Here is a 17322-nt window from a genome sequence, read left to right on the forward strand (position 1 = left end):
TGGGTGGCCTGGCCCTACCCTGCTTTATTAAATACTATTGGGCTGCAGTCCTGGTCACGGTCCATTGGTGGCTCTCCGAGGAACCGGCCAACCTGGCAGCTACTCTTGAAGCAGCTCTCTTGGGGTCCTATGCTGAGCTAAGGAACCTGATACACCGGGGACCGCGGTCTAACCCTCGCATTACTGCCCCTATGGGTACCACGCTAAAAGTGTGGGATGCTGTGCGGTCCAGGGCATAGAAGCCTGACACTTGGTCCCCACACACCCCACTATGGGGGAATCCTAGACTGTCTCATTTCAACACCGTCCCTGACCCAGTGATTTGGAAGCGGTATGAAATTAAAACCCTAGGTGACATTGTGTTCTTTAGATACTTGCAGTTACGTCATGCTTATCAAGCCCAATTCCCGCGAGCTATTAAATTGGAGATGCATGCAATTGAGGCCTCGCTGAGAGCCCTGAGATCAGGTGGCATTCTTTCCACTCTATACTCTATCTTGGCAGGCTTAGACACCTCTAAGGTTTCCCAGTTGTTTTCGTTGTGGCAAACGGACATTCAGGAAATGGCTGGCGATGACTGGGAGGAGGCCATCCAGCAGTACATCCCATTAATGGTCTCGACCAGAGACCGCTTAATACAGCTGAAGTTCCTACACCAGGTCTACTACTCCCCAGAGAGGCTCTCTAGAATCTACCCGGGTAGACGGTCACCATGTCACAGATGCAATACTGAGGTTGGATCCTTTTTCCATATGGTATGGTCATGTCCGCAGATTAGGTCCTTCTGGATGGGCGTGGTGGGGGTGATAAATTCTGTAGGCAAATTGAGAGTCCCCTGTGATCCATTACCGCTGCTACTAGGTGTCTGTGACACACTGGAAGCCCCATCATCCAAAAAACTCTTTGTATTCTACGTGACCTTCTACGCGAGGAAAGTGATCACGCTGCATTGGAACAAGCCTATTCCCCCCACGGTACAACAATGGCAGACCCTGATAGACTTGGCACTGCCATTATATGGGACGTAATTGCCCCAAAAAGTTTGACAAAATATGAGCAGCATGGGTACGTGAACGGAGATTGCCTCTGGATTAGGACTCGGATAGCAGCACATGGCCAGAATTATACAGGTGGCTCTACTACACGGGGATAGTTAAGATACGCTGATGGAGGAATCTCTTGCTATCCTTCTGTATCCTCTTCCCCCCTGCCAGGTCCCCCCCCTGCCTCTTTCTCCCTTTTCTCCTCCTGTCCATCTCATTTCAAACTCAGGACTCCTCCTATCTCCTCTCTGCTGTACCCACAGCTCTACCCTGATGTATCCCTGCTGATAGACTTTTCTCTCTTGCCCTACTACCATTAACACATTCTAATGGAATAGATTGTATTGTAATAATTCCGGGTGATTAATGTTTGATCGTTGAGATTGTATCACTGCATACCTTTGTTCACATTGAAATTTAAATAAACTTTTTCTGTTAAAAAAAAAACATTCCTTATATACTAAAGATAATACACCTATGATATAAAGATCTCTTATATACTAAAGAAAATACTTCTATGATATAAACATCCATCATATACTAAAGAGAATACAACTATGATATAAATTATTATTATCATACAGGATTTATATAGCTCCAACAGTTTACACAATGCTTTACAATAAAAAGGGGGACAGTACAATTACAATACAGTTCAATACGGAAGGAATAGGAGGGCCTTGCTCATGGAGATTACAATCTAAGGGGGGTGAAGATGGTACAAAAGGTGATGGCTGCAGGAGATGATCTGATGGAGGTGACTCAAGTACAGTTCTTAGGTGGGTGTGGGATAGGCTTCCCTGAATAAGTGAGTTTTCAAGGATCGCTTAAAGATGGACAGGGGAGCTGACCGAACATACTATGGCAGGGAGTTCCAGAGGATGGGAGAGGCTCTGGAGAAGTCCTGTAGGCGAGCATGGGAGGAGGTACCAAAGGGAGCTAGAGAGCAGGAGGTCCTGGGAGGAGAGGAGAGGACAATTTGGTCGATGGCTGCAGATGTGATGGGTGATGTAGCTGGGGGGCAATGTTGTGGATGGCCTTTTATGTTGTGGTTAGCATTTTGAATTTTATATGGTGGGGTAGGGGAAGCCAGTGGAGAGATTGTCAGAGAGGGGCAGCAGTCATGGATCGGTTAGTAAGGTGTATTAGTCTGGCAGTAGCATTTATGATAGACTGAAGGGGGGTAGCCTGTGTAAAGGTAGGCCAGTGAAGAGGGAGTTTGGAAAGGTTGCAGATTTTGGAAATTTGCCCACTTACAAAGAAATGAAGGGTCTATAATTTTTCATCATAGGTGTATTTTAAAGGATAGAGACAAAATATCAACCAAAAATCCATAAAAAACACATGATACAAATGTTATAAATTGAGTTGCAGTTCAGTGAGTAAAATAAGTATTTGATCCCCTACCAACCGACAATAATTATGGCTCCCACAGACTGGCTATAGTATGTGCTCATGTGGTACACAGATGTCCTGTCAATATAAGAAGGTGCTCCTAACAACAACTCGTTATGTGTATAAAGGACATATGTCTTTTTCTTCCATTCAAACCTCACCATCATGGGCAAGACCAAAGAGCTTTCAAAGGACGTCAGGGACAAGATTGTAGACCTGCACAGGGCTGGAATGGGCTACAAGACCATCAGCAAGAAGCTTGGTGAGAAGGAGACAACTGTTGGAGCAATTAAACGCAAATGGAAGAAATACAAACTAACCATCGATCGTCCTTGGTCTGGAGCTCAATGCAAGATTTCGCCCCATGGGGTAAGGATGATCATGAGAAAAGTGAGGCATCAGCCCAGAACTACACGGGAGGAGTTTGTGAATGATCTTAAGACAGTTGGGACCGCAGTCACCAATCAAACTATTGGTAACACAACACACGGCCATGGATTAAAATCCTGCAGCACCCGCAAGGTCCCGCTCCTCAAGAAGGCACATGTACAGGCTGACTGAAGATTGCCAATGAACATCTAAAAGATTCAGAAAAGGATTGGGAGGAAGTGCTGTGGTCAGATGAGACCAAAATTGAGCTCTTTGGCATTAAATCGACTCGCCGTGTTTGGAGGGAAGAAAATGCTGACAATGACCCTAAGAACACAATCCCTACAGTAAAGCACGGAGGTGGAAACATTAAGCTTCGGGGCTGTTTCTCTGCTAAATGCACAGGCCGACTTTGCCTCATTGAGGGCCAATGGACGGGGAAATGTATTGTAAAATCTTGGATGAGAACCTTCTTCCCTCAGCCAGAACACTGAAATCGTCGTAGTTGGGTCTTCCAGCATGACAAGGACCCAAAACTTACCGCCAAGGCAATAAAAGAGTGGCTCAAGAAAAAGCACATTAAGGCCATGGAGTGGCCTAGCCAGTCTCCAGACCTTAATCCTGTAGAAAATGTATGGAGAGAGCCGAAAATTGGAGTTGCCAAGTGACAGCCAGGAAACCTTAAGGACTTAGAGAAGATCTGTAAAGAAGAGTGGACCAAAATCCCTCCTGAGATGTGTGCAAACCTGGTCACCAACTACAAGAAACATCTTACCTCTGTGCTTACCAACAAGGTTTCTCCACCAAGTATTAAATCATGCTTTGCTTTGGGATCAATTACTTATTTCACTCACTGAACTGCACCTCAATTTATTACATTGTATTATGTGTTTTTTCAGGATTTTTGGTTGATATTCTGTCTCTGTCATCTAAAATACACCTATGATAAAAATTATATACCCTTCATTTCTTTGTAAGAGGGCAAATTTACATAATCCGTAGGGGATTATTTTACCCGCTGTAAGGGATGTTTATATCATAGATGTATTCTCATTACTACAGTTTATACAAAAAAAATACATCTATGATATATAAACATACTTTATTTACTTAAGAGAATACATCTATGATATAAACATCCCTTATATACTAGCGAGAACACATCTATGATATAAGCAGTGGCGGAACTACCACCATAGCAACCCACGCGGGTTGCTATGGGGCCTGCAGCCGAGTGGGGCCCAGTCATAGTTGCCAATAGAATTCCTTTTTTCCCGATTTTTCACCGCCCGCCACTAGAGGTCCGCTGGCAGCCATTTTCCAGAAGACCAGACGAGATAGAAACGAGAAGCGGAGCCTGCCGAGTGGCTACAATAAAAATAGAGCTGCGGCGCCACCCACCCCCCCCCACCCCCCCGCCCCCGGTCTGTCTGTCATCTGTGACCTGTTGTGGAAAGGGGTGGGCGGTGTCGCAACTCAATTTCTATTGTAGTTGGCCAGCTCCGCCTCTATTTTGTTCCCCCTCGGCCTTCAGTAATGGCGGCGGAGACACCGCTGCTGGGATATAGAAGGGCTCCAATGGGGGGGACACCTGAGATGTAAGGAAGCACTCCGCTGGCTGGGGACAGTGACACCTGAGAGGTAAGGAAACACTCCGCTGGGGACACCTGAGATGTAAGGAAACACTCCGCTGGGGACACCTGAGATGTAAGGAAGCACTCCACTGGCTGGGGACAATGACACCTGAGATGTAAGGAAACACTCCGCTGGGGACACCTGAGATGTAAGGAAGCACTCCGCTGGCTGGGGACAGTGACACCTGAGATGTAAGGAAACACTCCGCTGGGGACACCTGAGATGTAAGGAGGCGCTCAGCTGGGAACACCTGAGATGTAAGGAAGCACTCCGCTGGGGACACCTGAGATGTAAGGAAGCACTCTGCTGGGGACACCTGAAATGTAAGGAAGCACTTCGCTGGGGACACATGAGATGTAAGGAAGCACTCCGCTGGGGACACCTGAGATGTAAGGAAGCACTCCGCTGGGGACACCTGAGATGAAAGGAGGCACTCTGCTGGGGACACCTGAGATGTAAGGAAACACTCCGCTGGGGACACCTGAGATGTAAGGAGGTGCTCCGCTGGGAACACCTGAGATGTAAGGAAGCACTCCACTGGGGACACCTGAGATGTAAGGAGGCACTCTGCTGGGGACACCTGAGATGTAAGGAGGCACTCCGCTGGGGACACCTGAGATGTAAGGAGGCACTCCGCTCCACTCTGAGGAATGTAAGTTTACTGTTAAGCCTCCCGGGCCCCACGAGTCCGGCCGTGTCTTGACACAGGCAGCCGCATACAGCAGGAGGCAGGAGCAGAGAGCAGAGTGGGCGGGGCAAAATGCTGAAGCGCGCCTGTGGAGGGACATCATTTTTGGCACATGAGGAGGCTCTGGAGTCTGGACAGGAGGTAGGAAGGGAGTGGGAGACAGACTGTCATCTGTTTTGCACAGTGCCTGGAAAAGCACCTTGTCCCCATGCAGATGGGGACAAGAGCCTCTTCCCCACAAGCCCTGGGGCGTTAGTTGTGGGGGTGCAAAACTTGAAAAAAACTTTTTTGACTTTATTTACACTATAATGTACTGAATGTAACCTGTAGATTTTATTGTCAAATTTTTGTTTTGTTGTTCGAAATTAATATAAGCTGTTGCCTGGGTACTGTGCCAGTGAGTGTGGTAATCTGTTGTTCAATGGCATTAGTTAATTTTTTTTTTGGGGAGGGGGCAGTTTGCAAGGGGGGCCCCATACAACATTTTGCTATGGGGCCCTGTGATTTCTAGTTACCCCCCTGGATATAAACATCCCTTATACACTAGTGAGAACACATCTATGATATAAACATCCCTTATACACTAGTGAGAACACATCTATGATATAAACATCCCTTATATACTAACGAGAACACATCTATGATATAAAAATCACTTATATACTAAAGAGAATACATTTATGATATAAACATCACTTATATACTAAAGAGAATACATCTATGATATAAAAATCTCCTATATACTAAAGAGAATAAATCTATGATATAAAGAATCTATTATACACTGACCTCAATCAACTCATCGCTCATAACACTGGCGGAGCAAAGAATCTGGTTGCTATTGGTAACAATTGAGAATAAACCCCCCCTCCCAACCACAAATGTACTAAATTGCAACATACCAATCATAAGATGTGGTGGCTGCATTTGTTTTCTTTTTTAGCTCCCCCCCTCTGCTTTCACCTGGTGATACATCCAGTAACACACATCCTGTATTAGAGTAGATACAGACATGCATCTATATCTCTCTTTTTCTCTCTTTCCTCAGAAGCCTGATCTGCGATCAGATTGTTCTACAGAGGCTACTGACAGGGGGTGAGGAAGTAATATATGACGCCTCCTCAACACCTGTTTTATTATTATTTATTACAGGTATTTATATGGCACCAACAATTTACACAGTGCTATATATATATATATATATATATATATATATATATATATATATATATATATATATATACACACTCTGGCCACTTTATTAGGTACACATGTTCAATTGCTTTGTAACACAAATTGCTAATCAGCCAATCAAGTGGCAGCAACTCAATGCATTTAAGCATCTAGAGGTGGTAAATACGACTTGCTAGAATTCAAACCGAGCATCAGAATGGGGAAGAAAGGGGATTTAAGTGACTTTGAATGTGGCATGGTTGTTGGTGCCAGACGGGTTGGTCTGAGTATTTCAAAAACTGCTGATCTACTGGGATTTTCTCGCACAACCATCTCTAGGGTTTACAGAGAATGGTCCAAAAAAGAGAAAATATCCAGTGAGAGGCAGTTGTGTGGACGAAAAAATGCCTTGTTGATGTCAGAGGTCAGAGGAGAATGAGCAGACTGGTTCAAGATGATAGAAAGGCAACAGTAACTCAAATAACCACTCGTTTCAACCATGATATTCGGAATACCATCTCTGAATGCACAACACATCGAACCTTGAAGAAGATGGGCTACAGCAGCTGAAGAGCACACCGGGTGCCACTCCTGTCAGCTAAGAACAGAAAACTGAGGTTACAATTCACGCAGGCTCACCAAAATTAGACAATAGAAGATTGGAAAAACATTGCCTGGTCTGATGAGTCTCGATTTCAGCTGCAACATTCAGATGGCAGGGTCAGAATTTGGCGTAAACAACATGAAAGCAGGGATCCATCCTGCCTTGTATCAACAGTTCAGGCTGGTGGTGGTGTATTGGTGTGGGGGATATTTTCTTGGCACACTTTGGGCCTCTTAGTACCAATTGAGGATCATTTAAAGTGGTGTTCCAGGCGTGATCTTTTTTTTTTTAAAGTCAGCAGCTACAAACACTGTAGCTGCTGACTTTTAATAAGGACACTTACCTGTACAGGGAGCCCGCGATGTCGGCCCCGCGAGGCCGATCCGTCCATCGGATCGGGTGCCAGCGCCACCATCTTAACAAAGGGAACAGGCAGTGGAGGTCCCTGACTCACATTTAAATATACACATACTAGGGCCAATTTAGACAGGAGCCAATTAACCACCTCAGTACCAGACACTTTCACCCCCTTCCAATCCAGGCCAATTTTTAGCTCTCAGTGCTATAACACATTGAATGACAATTACTCAGGCATGCAACACTGTACCCAAATTAAATGTTTATCTTTTTTTTTGTTTGAGACAGACAAAGCTTTTTTTTTGTGGTATTCAATCACCACTGGGTTTCGTATTTTTTTCTCTATAAACAAAAAAAAAATGTCCAATCTTGAAAAAAGACGTTTTTTTCTTAGTTTCTGAAAAAAAATTGCAGATAAATAATCTTTCTTCATAACATTAGGCCAAAATGGATTGTGAAACATTTCTTTGTATATTATCAGTGTAAATTATTTTGTCTGTGTGAAAGGTATAGAGTCCACAAACTGTGGTATATACTATATATCAGAAAATTGATCAGTCCTGATGTACTGAGTGCCTATATCATTTCTTGAGGTGCTAAAATGTCAGGACAGTACAAATATCCCCCAAATGACTCCTTTTCAGAAAGTAAACAGTCCAAGGCATTTAGTAAGAGACATGGCGAGTTTTTTGAAGTTGCATTTATTTTTTGTCTTGATTTTTTGGAAAATTAAATTAAAAAAAGTTATTTTTTTCACAAAGTTGCCATTTTATGCCTCACACACATCATAGACATACTTAGAATTACACCTGTGTCCAATCAGGAAGATTTGAATAACACAGTATCAATACATCATAACTTTAGGCAAAGACAAAAATGAGGAGGTTAGTTCTAATCAAGTAGGGCTATTCAACATATCTGATATGGAGGGTAAGCCCCTCATTGTTGGATTTAAGTTGAACCTAGGCTGTAAAAGTAGTCTTAGAAAAAGGGGAAAGGGGCTAGAGGAGAATTAGGGCTGAGCCGAGATACTGTTAAGTTGTTTGTCAGATAGGAGGGAGGGGGGGTTGGAGACAAATGGAACTAAGTAGGGCAAGGAAAGGAAGAGGGCAGGAGTGGGGGGGAAGGGGGGTGCGGGATCAAAAGAAATAGGGCTCCCTATTCTGTAGTTTAAGGTAGCAGGAGTGAGTCATTGAAGTCAGGGGGTAGGAAATGAGCTATCCAGTCTCCATAATTTTTCGTGGGAGGCAACTTTGTCTAGGAAGACTGCTTCAATCTTGGTGTGGATTATTGCCTGAGTGATTCTGTGTTTCATTGCCAAAATATATAGATTAGGGGATTTCCAGGTCTTTGCTATGGTCTGCTTGGCTGCAGTGGTGATGAAGTGAAGGAGTTTGAATTGACAGTGGGTCACAGTCAAAGGTTTGTTGTTCAGGAGAGCTACGGTAGGGTCAGGTTGCAATGACGTCTCGAATAGGGTTGAGAGGATCTTGAACACTTCAGTCCAGAATGTTTGTGCCGGGGGACATTCCCACTATGTGTGAACATGTGTGCCTGGTGTAGTACAGCCTCTAAAACAAAGTGGGGAGTATTGGGGGAGGAATTTAGAATTCCTGGCGGGGACCAGATACCATCTGGTGAGCACTTTGTAGTTGGTTTCCAGGGCTACAATGTTGTGTCAGGCTGACTTAGTTGCCTGCCATATATGCGCCCAATGGGCTGGATCTAAGATTTGGTTAAGGTTGTTTTTCCATTTGCTTGTGTCAGCCGGTGGAGAGGACGTTAAGTGAGATAAAAGTAGGGCATAAAGGTCCAATATTAGACCACGTCTATGTGGGTCTTTTTTGCAGGCCTGCTAAAAAGTGGAGAAGTGGGGGGGGGGGGGGGGGGGGGCAGAAAAATCTGGTGGTGTTTGATCGAGCCATTAGAGAAAAGATGGTGGGCCCATAGTAGACAAGCTTGAATCCAGGCCGAGAAGGAGGATGGGGAAGACCAAGATGGATAGAAGGTGGGATTATGGCTAAATGACAGTAGGGGATTGTGGGGGGATTGTAAACTGAAGCGATGCTTAAGTCTGTCCCAGATGGATAGGCTGTGTTTGGTGATAGGGTTGGTGATGTTGCGTTGTTGTGAGGGTGTTAACCAGAGAAGGTTAGCCGTAGAAAGAGGGTCGCAGTCCACAGATTCTAGTGCAACCCACATAGGTGTTTTCCTTAGTGGCGTCACGCATGGTATTTAGGAAGTTGTGCGGGCCGCGCGGCATAATAGTATTTTGTATAGTTAGGTACACTAAGGCCTCCTCTAATACGGTGAGTGTAAAGAGTTAATTTAGGTAGACGAGGTTTGACTTTTCCCCATATGAATTGGAAGGTTCTGCGTTGTAGAGTTTGCAGATAGTATGACAGGACCAGTATTGGCAGTACCCGAAAGAGATAAAGGATTTTGGGGAGGATGGACATTTTCACTACCGTTGTTTTGCCCATCCAGGCCAAGGGTAGTGTTATCCTTTTGGACACAAGGGAGTAAAGGTGTGCTGTCCAGGGAAAGAAGCAGGTCAGAATGGGGCGGGTACGGGCGGTATGGGATAGGAGTGTAGCTCATTGTATATTATCATCTGCTTGGTGGGATGGGATGAACCCTGTCTGGTCTTTGTGAATAAGAGTACCAATGAACAAGTCGAGACAAAAGCACTTTAGCCAGTAGTTTGATATCTAGACTAAGTATGGAAATCGGTCTATAATTAGGCCAGGTGGTATTATCTGTGTTAGGTTTAGGGATCATGGATATTGCTGCTCTTTAAGGAATCAGTGTGGAAGGAGTGGCCCGAGAGAATTGAATTGTAAGCTTCCTGTAAAAGAGGGATAAGGAGGGTAGCAAATTTCTTGTAGGAAGTTGCTGAAAGTCTGTCAGGGCCTGGTCGTTTACGTGGTTTAAGGGTTTTTATGGCTGATAGTATTTCTTTGGCCATGATGAGTTGTTCCAGGGCCTCATGGTGGGTTGAGGCGAGGGGTAGATAACAGATAGAAGAGAGGAGGTTGTCCAGTTGGGGCTTGTCAAGTGTGTTGGAGTCTTTATATAGAGTGCAAAGGTGTCTACAGAATTATTGTATGATCTTAATAGGATTGCTGGAGTAGGAGTCCTTAGTTTCAGGTTTAGGGGTTTGCGGAGCGCTAGGGCTAGAAACGTGTCTGGTTTGTTTGCTTTATTGTAAAGAGTGTGTTTTGATCTGTGGGGTAGTTTTTCCACTGACGCTGTCAAAAAAAGATCAAGTTCTAAGCGTCATTTTTCGTAAGAGCATTCATTTGATGTAGTGGGTGAGATTTGGAATGCTTCTGAAGATATAGAAGGCCTCTTCTAGTCCCTTATGTCGAAGACATTTCTCTTTGTGAATGTGTGACAGTGGGCTGATGCATATTCCCCTAATAACAGGTTTCTGGGCCTCCCATAAAGTTAGAGGGGAGACTTCTGAAGTGCAATTTTGAGTTATATAGTCTATAACTGCGTTTTCAAGGTCATAGCGGTGGGTTTGGTTGGCTAGCAAGTTGTCATTGATAGTCCAGGAGTGGTGATTAGGCCTAGGGACTAAGGAGGAGAAGGAGGTGATGACCACATTATAGTCAGACCATGAGCAAGGTGCACTTGTCGAGGTTAGGACAAGCGGATAGGTACTGATATTATCGAGAATGTGATCAATACTGGAAAGTTGTTTATGAGGGTGGAAGTAGTGGTTGTATTGGTGTCTAGTTGGGTTCTGGTCCCTTCAGGAGTCTAACAGAGAATATTAGTTCAGGAGTTGCTGAAAGGAAAGGAGCATTATGTGGGGTTGGTGATTTGTCTAAGAAAGGGTATACACCTGGTTTGAATAACCACATATCAGGAGCGTTCCTCTATTGTGGTAGACAATTGTCACTTCATTATCTAAGAGATTGCCAGAGAGTATTAAGTAGCGACCTTCCTGGTCTCTGATCTCCGCCAGGGGAGTGAATGGTGTGGAGAGATGAAATGCGACAAGAGCCCCCCTTTGTTTGGTGGGGGCAGAGGTTGTGTATACTTGGGGATATTGACGGTCAAAGAATTTAGGGGTTGAGTTAGTGGAGAAGTGGAGAAGTGTGTCTCCTGTAGACAAACCAATTGGGGTGAAAGGGCTGAAAATGGCCTAAGGTATTTTTTAAGAGGCATGGTGAGTCCTTTGAAGACTTAATTTTATTGCCACATATTTTTGGAAAATGCGGAAAGAAAATTTAAATAATTGTTTTAAAAAAAGTTGTCAGTTTAATAGGATTTTTCTCACATTCAGCATGTGCTTTCTGTAGCATCACCTATAGCATTCCCAGTTCCTAACAAGTCATACAAGCCTGGTACATGGCTGCCCCCAGGATTGGCATGTCCACTGGCCTGTTGTCTTGCAGGAATGTAGTCAGTGGGATGAGCAAATGGGTTAGTTCAGGCCGGAGGCAGAGACATGGTCAGCAAACAGGCAAAGGATCAGTCCAGGCAGAAGGCTGAAGCCTGGTCAATAAACAGGCCAGGGTTAGTAGAGGTAGCAAGCAGAGGCAACACTGCATTGGTGTGGTGGTGATCAGGGACACTGTAACTGGTGTAGAGGTGATCAGGGACACTGTAACTGGTGTAGAGGTGATCAGAGACACTGTAACTGGGGTGGTGGTGATCTGGGACACTGTAATTGATGTGGTGGAGATCAAGGACAATATGACTGGTGTGACGGTGAGTAGGGACAATATAACCAGTGTGGTAGTGATCAGGGACACAGTAACTGGTGTGAAGGTGATCAGGGGCACAGTTACTGGTGTTGCAGTGATTAGGAACACTGTAACTGGTGTAGTGGTGATCAGGAACAATATGACTGATATAGCGGTGATCAAGGACAATATGACTGGTGTGGCAGTGATTAGGGACAATATGACTGGCATGGTGGTGATTAGGGAAAGTGTAAGTGCGTAGCGGTGATCAGGGACACTAACTGATGAGGTGGTGTTTAGATGCAGTATGTCTTCATTTTTCCTCAGCACACCGGATGACACTGCATGTCAATGCACAACAACACAAATGAAGTTAAAAAAAGTAAAGCACTGGACTGCTTCTGTGTTAACCAGCCCTTAAATGTTAAGTTCACTTTGGAGCAGGTTACATGTTACACCTGTATTGTGGGTGGGTGTAAAATGTAACATGCTCCAGCACCCCCCCCCCCCCTCAACCCCCAAACCAACCCCCTGCCAGTCCCTTCAATCCATTACAGCTGGTTTTCCTCTCCCGTGCATCCACTGTCACATTCAAAAATGGCCCAGCTGTGTGGGGCTCCACCCTGCCGAGATTTGTGAATGAAGAAACTACAAGTCCCATCTTCCACTGAGGCAGACTTCTTGTTGTTCTCAATAGACTGCAAAGGTGCTAATCGTAGTCTATTGACACTTCCTCCAGCTTTCAAACAGAAAGCTCATACAGGGGTACAGACAAGAAAGCTGGAAGATGTGTCTGCAGGAACCTGACATTGCATCCACGATCCACTAATTGCCGGCTTCACACTGAAAACTGAGTGATCAAAGACGGCTGATTGTTCAGTTCTTGGGTCTGCTCTGTGCACAGCTTGGTGACTGTCAACAACTGTTCTGTGCTCACCCTTTCCAACGCTCACTGGGGTACTGGGCTGTGCAGGAGGTGGGAGCGGCTGGCTCAGGCTCTCAGCGGCCACTGAGAGGCTGAGCTAGCTGCCAGTCAAGCAGGTGGACAGATTCTGACATTATTGTCGGTATCCTTGCAGAGCCTGAACCGGCTCTGTGATGTCAGCCAACAGCAGGCCTTAGCTTTGGCCATACCTCTTCTTTAAGCTGGCTTTACAATTTAAGGCTCTGTTCACACCTGTGCATTTTAGGTGCAGTAAATTAAAATAAATTCTGCTTGCTGCATCTTTGATGCACTTTCATGAAAACACATGTTAGATAGAGTTCAATTGTAACTCACCTAAAATGCATGTAAAACGCACCTAAAAGGTAACTCACTTAAAACACACCACACAGATGTGGGCTGAATGAGAGAAAACAATTGATTTCCCTATCCATACTAAACAGCATGGGTGGACTAACATCTTCTGACGACTATTATATTCTGACAGCCAGTACCTGCGACTGTCAGAATACCAAAACATTGCTGCATCTGATTGAATGCAGCCAGTGTTTGGGCAATACATTTCCAACTGGCTCCTTTCATTTTGAGAACGAAGGATATCGGGCAACAAGATGCTGAAAGGGCCTTCCATGGCTTGAATTTTAGCTGGTTCATCAGCAACCAGACTTTTTTTGCCAGCTTTAGGAGGAACATGCCCATGAGAGCTTACAATCTAAGGGCTCTTTTACATCAGCAGCAGTCTCTACCACCCCTCTGAAAAGTGATTCACAGTGGATTGTTTTTCAGAGGGCAGTAGGACAACTACTTTACCAGCAGGTGGATACACTGTGGAAGGGTTTAGGCACCCTAAGGGCACTTTCACACTGGGACGGGCGGGCGTCGGTGGTAAAGCGCCGTTATTTTTAGTGGCGCTTTACCGTCGTTTTTGCCGTGCTTTTCGCCCGCTAGTGGGGCGCTTTTAACCCCCACTAACGGCCGAAAAAGGGTTAAAAGTGCCGGCAAGGCACCGCTGCAGTGGCGCTTTGCTGCCGCTTCGGCGGCGCTGCCTATTGATTTCAACGGGCAGGGGAGCTTTAGGAGCAATGTATACACTGTTCCTAAAGCGCCTTAAAGATGCTGTTTGCAGGACTTTTTTTGACGTCCTCCCAGCACACCAATCCAGTTTGAAAGCACTCAGTCTTTCACACTGGAGTGACAGGAGAGGCGCTTTACAGGCGATTTGCAGGCACTATTTTTAGCTCTAAAGTGCCTTAGTGTGAAAGTAGCCTAAAAAGCTTTTGTTGTTGGTTGCAAAATAGCGCAGATGATAGTGGTGTACAGATATTTATTGCTAAATACATGTTTGACTTACTGTAGACATCCCAGGAGGCATTGTATGGCTGGGTATGTCATCCTCACTTGGGCGGGGATTTAGGAAGCAAAGCTGTAAAAAATAAAAGAACGTATTTACCTTTAAGAAAATAAAACATGATTGTGTAAGTGGGAGAAAGATGACAGGTGTTATTTAAATAGTGAAGGTCTGCTTGATTAGCCGCTGGCACACAAGAACAAGTTTTAATTAGAAATTATCAAATGCCCCTGTAGAAAACAGTACATGGGCAGGACTAAAAGGAACATGAAACTTGGGATCAGAGAACACTTCCATAATATGGTATCAGTGCAGAATATGTATTTTGTAGGTTGTGTCGTGTAGGATATGTATTAGATATATAGATACTGTCTATTACATACAAAATTCATATCCTACAATCAGGAAATGAAAACATCTGTTCAAGAATGTTATTGAATGTTTTGTATTAGATTAGCAAAACATAAAATATTTGGTCTGGTGCCCCCAGTGGTGCACCTTGATCCCTAATATATATCCATAAAAACACAAGTTTTTTTAGAAAGCAGCCACAGCCTGAGTAGACATGCCTGCACCCTGCCAACATGCTGTGGAAAAGAAGACCCTTTCTTTCTGCGTTGAAGGAGTACTTTCTCTGCAGAGGTCTGACACACCCCTCTTGAGTCAGACCGAGAGTAAAACTCTTGCTCCCTGCTGATTGGAGAGCTCTAGCTCTGGCTCAGCAGGGAGCATGTTAGACCTTTGCAGAGAGACCACTGTTTCCACAAAGAGTGCAAGAGTATATTGCAGCATGCTGGCAGGGGATAGATTTTTTTTACCCAAGCTGTGGCTGTTTCTAAAGAAAATGAACTGTAATGCCCCGTACACACGGTCGGACTTTGTTCGGACATTCCGACAACAAAATCCTAGGATTTTTTCTGACAGATGTTGGCGCAAACTTGTCTTGCATACACACGGTCACACAAAGTTGTCGGAAAATCCGATCGTTCTAAACGTGGTGACGTAAAACACGTACGTTGGGACTGTAAACGGGGCAGTGGCCAATAGCTTTCATCTCTTTATTTATTCTGAGCATGCGTGGCACTTTGTCCGTCGGATTTGTGTACACACGATCGGAATTTTCGACAACGGATTTTGTTGTCAGAAAATTTTATATCCTGCTCTCAAACTTTGTGTGTCTGAAAATCCGATGGAAAATGTGTGATGGAGCCTACACACGGTCGGAATTTCCGACAACAGGGTCCTATCACACATTTTCAGTCGGAAAATCCGACCGTGTGTACGGGGCATTAGACTTTGCATACCTGGAATGTATTTAGCTGTATTAAACTCAAAGTTTAGTTGGGCTTTAATTGCAGGGTCACATATACACAATCAAAAACTAAAAAATAGCAGGGATTGAGTATGTTAGGTACCTAGGCATCATGTGTTCCTCATCCACAAGAGGGTACAGTCCAAAGTACCGCTTAAATGAGCCTCAGGAATGTAGCAATAAATGAAGTCAAAAGACAAATTGCAAATTTATTAATCACAAAAGTATACAAAAAATACTAATAAACTTCCACCTTCCACCATCTAAAGACAACCTTGTCTATACCAAAAAAAAGGTCTAGATGCCTCTCACACCGCCATGCAAACCTAAACATCAAAAACTGGACTATATGAAGTAGAGGACTAAGAAAAAATGCCATCAATGGAAATTTTACACATTGCCCAGGCTGTAGAAAAACTCTTTATTTTTCCATTGGTCAGTCTTAAAAAGCCCTAGAAGGTGCATGTATTCCACACTTGTCATGAGGACATCAGAAATGTTTTGTGCAGCATTGTTATGTGAGAGTGCAGAGTCCCATGGTGATGCCCCAGTGGGTCAGCTGTGGATGCCCCTTTTCATTCAACCTAGAAAAGCACTGGATCTGGATTGCTGAGTGAGAGGGGGACAGCATTAACAGTAGGTAAGTATTGCAGCAAGGGATGCCTTTTTAATTCTGCACGTGCTGGTGCACCAATTGCATTGAAATATTCCTAATTTGGGGTTGGAAGGTGATTTATGAAAAGCTGCCATTTATTGAGAAGAACAGTGGGATAAAGTTTAATACATTTCCATGCTTGAGCTCAGGTATACAACATGGTGGAGACCGTAAAAACATGTTGGTCACTGTGCAATGTTGAAGTCACCCACATACTGTTGGGAGATGCTGATCGATTTTTGCTGCAAATCTTGGTCAAAACTGAGCCACCAACATAAGATCTTTCCTGCTTATTTGTTTTCAAAATCCTACAGAGAGTTGTAATCAGCTTGCATAGGAAAACGTCCTTGGTATACGGAAGTTTTATTAGACTTTGAATAGTGAGTCTGAGATCATATGACACATTGATTGTAGGTTTTCAAAAAATCATTTGAATCTTTCTTGCATTGGGGTGGGAACAATCTGTTTGCTTAGTTCTGCTGCTATTACACTGCTACGGTATTTCACTCTCAGAGATCTGACCTAATAATTATTTTATCATACTACTTTACAAAGGACGGGAAAGATGGTAATCCAGCCTTAACCATTCCATTCAGTGTAATCTGAGTAACGTTCGACTTTTTCTTAATAACATTTTGCTTTTTAATGTTATGGTGAAATTCTTTATACAGGCACTGTATATGTATATATTCATTTAATCCTTGTTTCCTTTTCTGAGAAATATTGGAGGAGTTTCCTGTTCCTGTGCAGCTGTCAGTATAACAGGGAGATATTGTTGAAGTGATAATGAGCCAAATAAATATTCCTGCGTTTAGACAGCAAAGCCCCTCCACACATCTCATTAACTACACACTAAAGCCTGGTACACACTTTGAGTTTTTTTCCGTTGAACCCTGAGGCTCCATGCACACTGGCTTAAAAAACGTTGCTTCTACAGGAGTTTTATGTTCTGCCTGTAGAAGCTACTCAATGCTGTCCTATGTGTTCATGCACATTAAGACGTTTACAGGCATATTTTGAACTCAACATTTAGAGGCAGAAAAAACCCTTCTGGTTCACGTTTCTGATTGGAGCTTACTGGCAGAAAAAAAATGTAAAAC

Source organism: Aquarana catesbeiana, linkage group LG03 (genome assembly GCF_042186555.1).
Source record: "Aquarana catesbeiana isolate 2022-GZ linkage group LG03, ASM4218655v1, whole genome shotgun sequence".
Taxonomy (NCBI): domain Eukaryota; kingdom Metazoa; phylum Chordata; class Amphibia; order Anura; family Ranidae; genus Aquarana; species Aquarana catesbeiana.